We start from the raw sequence: 7,751 nt of genomic DNA on the forward strand, positions 1-7,751 counted from the left end.
TTACTCTGTCTGAGTGTTCTCCAGATTTATAAACAGTATACTTATTAATCTGTTCAGTTATGATGCTCTCTGCTCTTCCCCACATACTACCAGCTACCTTTTTTCAGAAAACCTGATCAGATTGGTCTGATTAAATTTCATTGGTACTGGCTGTTACTTCCCATTTTATTCTTTAGAGTCTTAAAAAGAGATTTTTGTTTGTTTGTTTGTTTTGCTGCTGCTAGTTTTAAAAATGTAATTATTTTTATATCTACCTATATATATATATATAGTCTAGATTTATCTATATCTATATGCTACTAGGAACTCTGAAAGTCTGATCTATCATTTCCTGTTTTGTGCTTCCTCCTGCCTCTCCTTTTACAGACCAATACTCTTTTGGAGTCTCCTGAAAAAGTACCTGTTCTCCACATGTTCTCATAGAAAAATGTAATACTATTGGAGCATGTTTCAAATACTCCTTAGGGGTTCTAGACTAAATTTTTTTTGTTCGATTTAGTTCCAACAAAACTTCTACAAGGAGTCTCTAAGCAGTTCTTCTATATTGAACTGACTTCTTATCCCACTGTGAATGAGGCTAGTCAGCCATCTGATCACAGTTTATGTTTTTCTGGTGAAATTTAGAATTGAAACCTCTCATAAATCAGATCTTCCATCATTCTTACTTTAATCAGTCAATAATGTTATCTCCTCCTGAAAATCAAGTAATCTCTTCCTTCTAATGAGATGTTAACTATCTTAGCTAGGAATCCACATTTTCCTCATTGGGCATAACAACCTCTGTGCTGATTTGTAAGACATATGACTTTAATAAGCTGATACCAAAAATCTGAGCTGCCTCTTATGCTTGCTGACTGCCAAATGTTCCAAATATCCCCAGCCAATATTCCCAGCTTTCTTCTGACAGCTTGTGTAATATGTGAAATATTAACCGTGGAAAGCACCACATGACATCAAAAGTTAAAGTACAGAAATGAACCAAATTAAAACTCAAGTTACATAAGTGGTACTTGAACACTGTGTGTTCATTTTAACATTTTTATGAGCAGCCACCTGTACTTTCTGATGTGCCTGAAGCTCTGAAAGGCTCCCTGTTCTGTTGCAGTGGAATGTCATGCAAACTAAGCAGGTGATGTTTTAGTCAACTCACATACTCAATGAGGGGTAGTGCCTGAGAGCCTGACAGACCATGGGAATCAATCTGGCTAGAGGACTGGAGTTGCCTTCCTTTTCTGAGATGAATAATGGACTCAACCCTCTGCTGGCACAAAACCTGGGAAATGAAGCAGCAAACTCTCTGTGAGAACGGGAGAAGCACACCCTTTCTTTGGACTAAAACATTAAGTTCACCTTTTTTAACAGTACCTTTTTGTTCTTTCTCAAAATCCTGTCTGGTCTCAATTGGACCCAGAGCCAGAAAACAGGCATGGTGTTATTGAATACCATTTTGTAATACTAATTTTACCTTTTTACTTCTCTTTCTGCCTTATCTCACTAGAAAGTTACAAGAAATTAATCAAGTTATTTATTCTGTCTAGTTCTTAAAAGGCATTTAGGTCAGAGGACAGAAGAGAAAGAATCTCACTCATTTTTGTTTTATCCATGCTGCTTTGTTTGCCTTAAGCCTCTCATAAAGGATAAGTCATTAATTCTTTCCTTTAAAAAAAGCGGGTTTGTAGAGTCTGATTTACAATGGAATTTTCAAACAAAAATTTAGAAGGATGAGGTCCCATTTAGGAGGGGAATTTCAGCAGAGCAGTGTTCTCAGATAATAATTTTATGGCTTATTGAAAAACACTTCTTTGAAATCTGACAGTGTTTATGCAAAATTACTTTCCCCACTGGATGGATCATATCTCAAATATTTAACTTCTGTCTACTTTGTATTAATTCAGTATAAACATAGTGTGTGGTACAAGTCTTGATTTTATTTTATTTTTTCTGTGTTCAAAGAGCCTGAAGAATTCCCTAAAGATTTATTCTCTGGGAGGAAAGACCTGCTTTTCATCATCTGCTTACTCAGGTCCCATAAAAAAGTTCAATGCTTGACAGAATCTCAATTCCTAATCTTTTTTGTCAAGGTAGTGTCCAAATAACACAAAACTATGGTTCCTTGGTGTTCTGCAATGAAAACTTAAGTGCTCTCTATTAATTATAAATAAACTAGTATGCCAGGACTGCAATGATATTGAAAATTTACGGCAGCAAGAAAGATTTCAGAGAGATAGAGGGACATTCAAAATTGACTGCCAGGGTTCAGCGCTCCAGAATAGATTGGAGTGAGGCTGTGAACATATTGTTTCGGTATACAGAGGAGGCAAGATTTGTGGCATTATTTTTCCAAACCCAATTAAACATAGTGAGTTTGAAATTTGCTGACAAGTGCTGAAGTTTGATGGTTTCCGTTTTTTTGGTGCACTTTAAAAAGCTGGTCATGAAAAGATTTAAATAGCAGCTTATTCAGTTCTATCTGTCCCCGGCCAGTCAATCAAATTTCAGTTGGTGGCCAAGTAGTGAAGCAGGAATCAGATATTGTGAGATATCAGCAAAATCAAGATGGAATTGATCATATTATAAGGATGTGGAGAAATAGGGAACTTGGACTTGGGCAATAAAAGCAGATTAGAGAGGAAGCAGATATGGACCTAGACACTGTGGAACAGGAAAGGATGTAAGAAGGCATAAAATCAGTCACGCAATGAAAGGGAGACCTGAAAAGTGAGAAATAAAAAATATAGAAGGGTAATAGCTGACAAAAAAAAAAAACAAAAAAACAAACCAAACACATAGGGGTAGCAATAGAAAAAGTTCTGGTACAAACTGGGAAAAAAGGACAGAACAGAGTAAATATGGAAACATAGTCTCCTGGCACACATTCTATGAGGTAAATTAACTATTAAATTCTTAGAAAGTATCTGTTAATATTGTTTTTTCCTCAAGATATTTGTAAAAGGTCCTGAAAACTGAGGAAAAGAAGACCATTTAAACAACTGGTAATATGAAGCTGGCATAGGGATGATGATGGCTCATGATGTATGCCTGTTCCTGAACATATTCATAATAGTTTATACACAATCAGTCAAATTAAAATCAACATGAATATATAAAGTAAAACACTTGTTTTCTGATGTAAACCTAGGAGAATACTGCTGTCACTGATATGTAAAATCACTCTCAATTAATTTGCATTACTTCTTATTTTAGGTTAATAATCAGGTGAGGCTTAAAATCAATAGATCTGACTATTGTTTTACATACCTACTATATTTACCCAAATATTTTCAATTGCCCTCTTACTGGTTTGAGTCTTGATTTCATTTGGAGCTGTACAGAGTTCAATACCTGCAACAAAGCATTGGCAATCTAATTGGAAGATAAAGGAATAAAGAAAGATGAAGAGATCACACCACATATTTGAGGCAGGAGCTGAAATAAGTCCAGTATCCTGATTTCACAATTGTAAACTAATGCTGCCTGTGCCCTCTTGCACAAATTTTCTCATCAGATACGTTCTTGTTCTTTCAGCTGTTCGGTGTAAAATCCTGTCCTCTTGCACTGGTGATGCTTTAAAGGTTTTCTTCTTTCTCTGAGAGATGTTTCCTGGATGTCAGAAAAGTAAACTGAAGCAGCAAAAATGTTTTTGCACACATAATTGCTGCTCAATCATTTTAGCTGCTGACCTCACCCTACTCAATTAAGAAATCCTTGGAGCCTCAAGACAGCATCTGACTTGCAGAGTACTGGGTGCTTTCTGCTTCATTTGTTGTTCATAGTGCCTGAACAGGAAAGCATACTTCACAAATTAAGAAGAGTATGGAGACTGCTCTTGTGCGTCTATACGCACACACACACACTCATATATCCATGCAAATGCACACAAGCACATACATATATACACATATGCTATAGCTGAGTTCGGTCTGTATCTCTGAAGCTTGATAAAGACCCAAATTTTATCAAAGAATTTATATCGTTTATTAGAACTGAATGCTGAGGCAAAAGAAATTCTGTGTTTATGCACTTATGCATAAAAATATGTTTTAATGCACAGAGATACATCTGAATGAGTAAATATGTATTTTCATATGTACGTGGGTGTGTGTCTATATGGATGTGTATGCGCTCTCTATATACAGCTGATGGTATTTGGGTGCAGCAGATACTTTAAACTTTGAAAGAATGTGATTAAGCACAAAAATAATGTAGATGTAAATTCACTTGGGGAGGGAGGAGGGGGCTTTTTCTTTTTTTTTTAATAGCAAAGACTGTTAAATGAATGCAGTTATGCTGTGAATAAATGAGCTGTGCAGATGAATATAATTCCAAGTCATGTGGCTGACAATGTGCATCCCATAGAAGAAAACAGTAACGTGGAAGAGTTTTTATCCTTCCTAGCAACTGTTTGTGGGCTTCATGGTACTGATTTCTCTTTCCATTCTCACTCCTGGTCTCGTACAATGGATAAGACCTCAAAGTAAATGCTTTCTCTCCTTTGACCATATAATTTTCTTCAAGATTCTCATACAGGAAAAATGATAAATAAAGATTTCATCAGAGATAATATCAGAACGCTGAAATCAGAACCCAAATTTTCATGTTAGGTTTTCTCCTCAAACAGCGAGGCAGCAACTTGGCACGATACAGTTATGGCAAGAGGCAAGGAGAAGACGTGTGTCTGTTTGCAGCATGTTGGCCTCTTACTGGATTAGATGAGCTGCCAAAGGTTGATCACAAAAAGTAGAAGTGCAAATGACTACCGAACTGCAACCCTATTGCACTAATGAGAACCCAAAGGCTACATCGCTTGGAAACCTGCAATTATTGCTGCTGGATCAGGCCCCAAAAATGCTACTGACAAAATATACTTTAAATTACATGTTTATGTTCCAGAAAATAGCTCTTCTCGAGAAAACACTGACCTGACCTTCAGATCATAAACCCATGTCCTCTCATCCTTACTATTAATGCAACTGATCTCCAGAAGCCATTTTAATCTTACTGTTCATCTGTCATTTTACTCTTTCTCCTTTTGAGAGCTATGACATAGCAGAGAAGAGTCGGAGAAGAGTGGTGGTGAGGTTGCTCTCAAATAACTGATTTTTAAGAAATTAGCTTTGAAGAAAAAAAAACTCCAGTGAAAAGGGAGAGCTCGCCTTTCTGGCTTTCTCCTCTGCTGAAAGAAAGCCATAGCAACCTCAGCCTTGGAAAAGTACATCCTAAACCAATATGAATCAGCTTAGCTCTGTTGAGTGCCATACTGCTTCACTAGTAGAATAGGTTTTCCTGAACCCTGGAGTAGGCAAGGGTCCCTTCTTTCATTTTCCTCATGCCTGTCAGGAGACTCTTCTTGTACATTTCTTTTTCCTTTATATCTCATTGTCCTGTAAAATCTGCATGACTAGTGCAATGTTTCAGTCACCAATATCAAGTGCTTACCTGTGGGTTTTTTCAGGCACTTCCAAGTTTCTGTTCCTAGAGGAGGGTCAGGAAAAAAGAAGTTGCTTATTCTTTTTATTCATGAAGAATTTGAAATCTACTTGTCTCTTAAAGGAAGCATACCTTCACATCAATATAGCATTTTTCTTCCACTAACCTCCCATTAATTTTGGAATTATGAATTAACTCTGTCTCTCGCACTGTTTCTGAGCAGTAAAACCAAGCAAAGAAAGATAAAAATCTTTCTGAATTTACAGAACATATTTATGGTAAAACCAGAAAAAAAACCCAGACATATTAAAGCTTTTTTCTTTACCCCAGTCACTTAAATCCAAGCCTATAACAGTGTCAACTGTAAACAGAAGTTGCTAAACCTGAAAACTGTGGACAGCGATCATCTACTTGGAATTACCATAAGAATGGTATGCATAGCTAGTATGGATCACTGTCCTAGCTAATTAGGCTTCCCTCTCATTTGGGGATGATAAATTGGTGTACCTAAGCTATTTCCAATTCTAGACCTAACTTTTCAAGCCAATTTGGGGAATTCTGCTCCATGATGTGTTGCATAGCTTAAGTACTGCTTGCAACATCAAGATATATAGCCAGATACCATCTCCTTGGTCTTTTACTTTGGACATAAACATACAGCCCTTTGGAGGATTTTTGAAAACCTCTACTTGGGAATGCTGCAGGAAATCAATGGAACTGCCTGTTTGTCTGTCTCTAAAAACAGAGCCTTACACAATGTGTGTTACTGAAATGTAAATAATAAATAAGGTTCTCTCCCTGTAGACTCAGTTGTATGATCTGCTAATGTAAAAGTGGCTTTCAGGATGCCTTCATTGTGTATGTTGTTTAAAAATTAAGAAAGGTAGGTGACTTATACATAAAGACCATCTTGAAAAGCAAAGTTTCAGTTCAAATTTAATCTTAACCAATACTGGAAAAGTTCTTATTTGGTACCTTATTTTGTTCTTATTTAGCTTTGTCATCAAGTTAACAGGTACCTATAAGAAGCTCTGACAAAGAAAGAATTGTATCAGAGAGGAGAAAAAGACTCAAATTAAGTAGACAGAAGCAGATATCAATAAAAGTATGTCTGTGTGTATATATACATACATGCATTTATACACGTGTATGTAAACTATAGGTAGTATCTGTAAAACTGAACTACAATTTACAAACTTGGCCTTTGTGACTTCTATTAAGGGGGCAGTGTGCACAGCAGAATGAATGATGAAGCAATAAAAGTGGTCTTATAGCTCTCCAATCACTTCTCTAATTCCTACTTGCTTAAACTCCCAAGGGAAGAGAAATCTTTATACACTGTCTCTATGAGTAAAGAGAAGTTGACTTGTTCAGTTGTACTTTTATTATTTTGTAGAAGACACTTCTTGAACTTCTTGACAAATTGTGGGAAGGTAAATGGGAAGATTCATTTGGTCCAGGAAAAATTGCTTTAAAGAAGATAAAAATTAAGTTCCTCTACCACAAACACTAAGTATAACACACACAAAAAAGTGTTAAAACAACACAGAAGCAGAAACACATTCAAAAAATAAATATGACTGCAAAAAACTTTCTTCTAAAAAACTACCATTGAATGTTCCTTGCAGCTCCTAATGGATTTTAATGTTTATATCTCTTTTCCTGGTACCAGTTGCTCAGTTTTATCAAATTAAAAAGCAGACTGCTCTTGACTTCAAAAGGAGTGAAATTCAGCTCCATATTTTTGCCTGAATTCCAGTGAAGTCTTTGGCAGTGGTAACTGTATTCAATTCATAGTACATAATCTATACAGAATAGACTAACTTGCAAAAGAATTTATGGAGTCCTTTTGAATTTCTGTTTCCTGTTAGTGTTCTTTAAAATGCCAGGTAATATTGTGGAAACCAATATCACTGTTTCACTGAAGCTCTAAACAATGTTTTATTTCTCATCTTTTAGTTTTAATGAGAACGTGCTGCTTGCTCCTAATAGAGCTGAGTAAACAATCTATGTACATTTTATTCAATTACTTTAGCTCTTTTTCTTCTTATGGTAATTACCTATGAGAGGACAATGATTGCTACCATTTGTTTGTTCTTCCCAACTACTTGCTGATTATTCTGCACAAGCAACTCGTAGTCTGTGTTATTGCAAACTGACTGCTTGCAAAGATTCCTTTGGGGATCAGTGTTTCATTGCCTAAAGCCAAGTACTTGCTTCTTTTCCATGATTGGATGATCTACTTTGTCACAAAACATATTCTATTTAATAAATTCATAGCTTCATCCTGCAGCATGCTCTCTAGACCAACAATCTGGAGCTAC

This window comes from Chiroxiphia lanceolata, chromosome 1 (genome assembly GCF_009829145.1).
Source record: "Chiroxiphia lanceolata isolate bChiLan1 chromosome 1, bChiLan1.pri, whole genome shotgun sequence".
NCBI classification, from domain to species: Eukaryota; Metazoa; Chordata; class Aves; order Passeriformes; family Pipridae; genus Chiroxiphia; species Chiroxiphia lanceolata.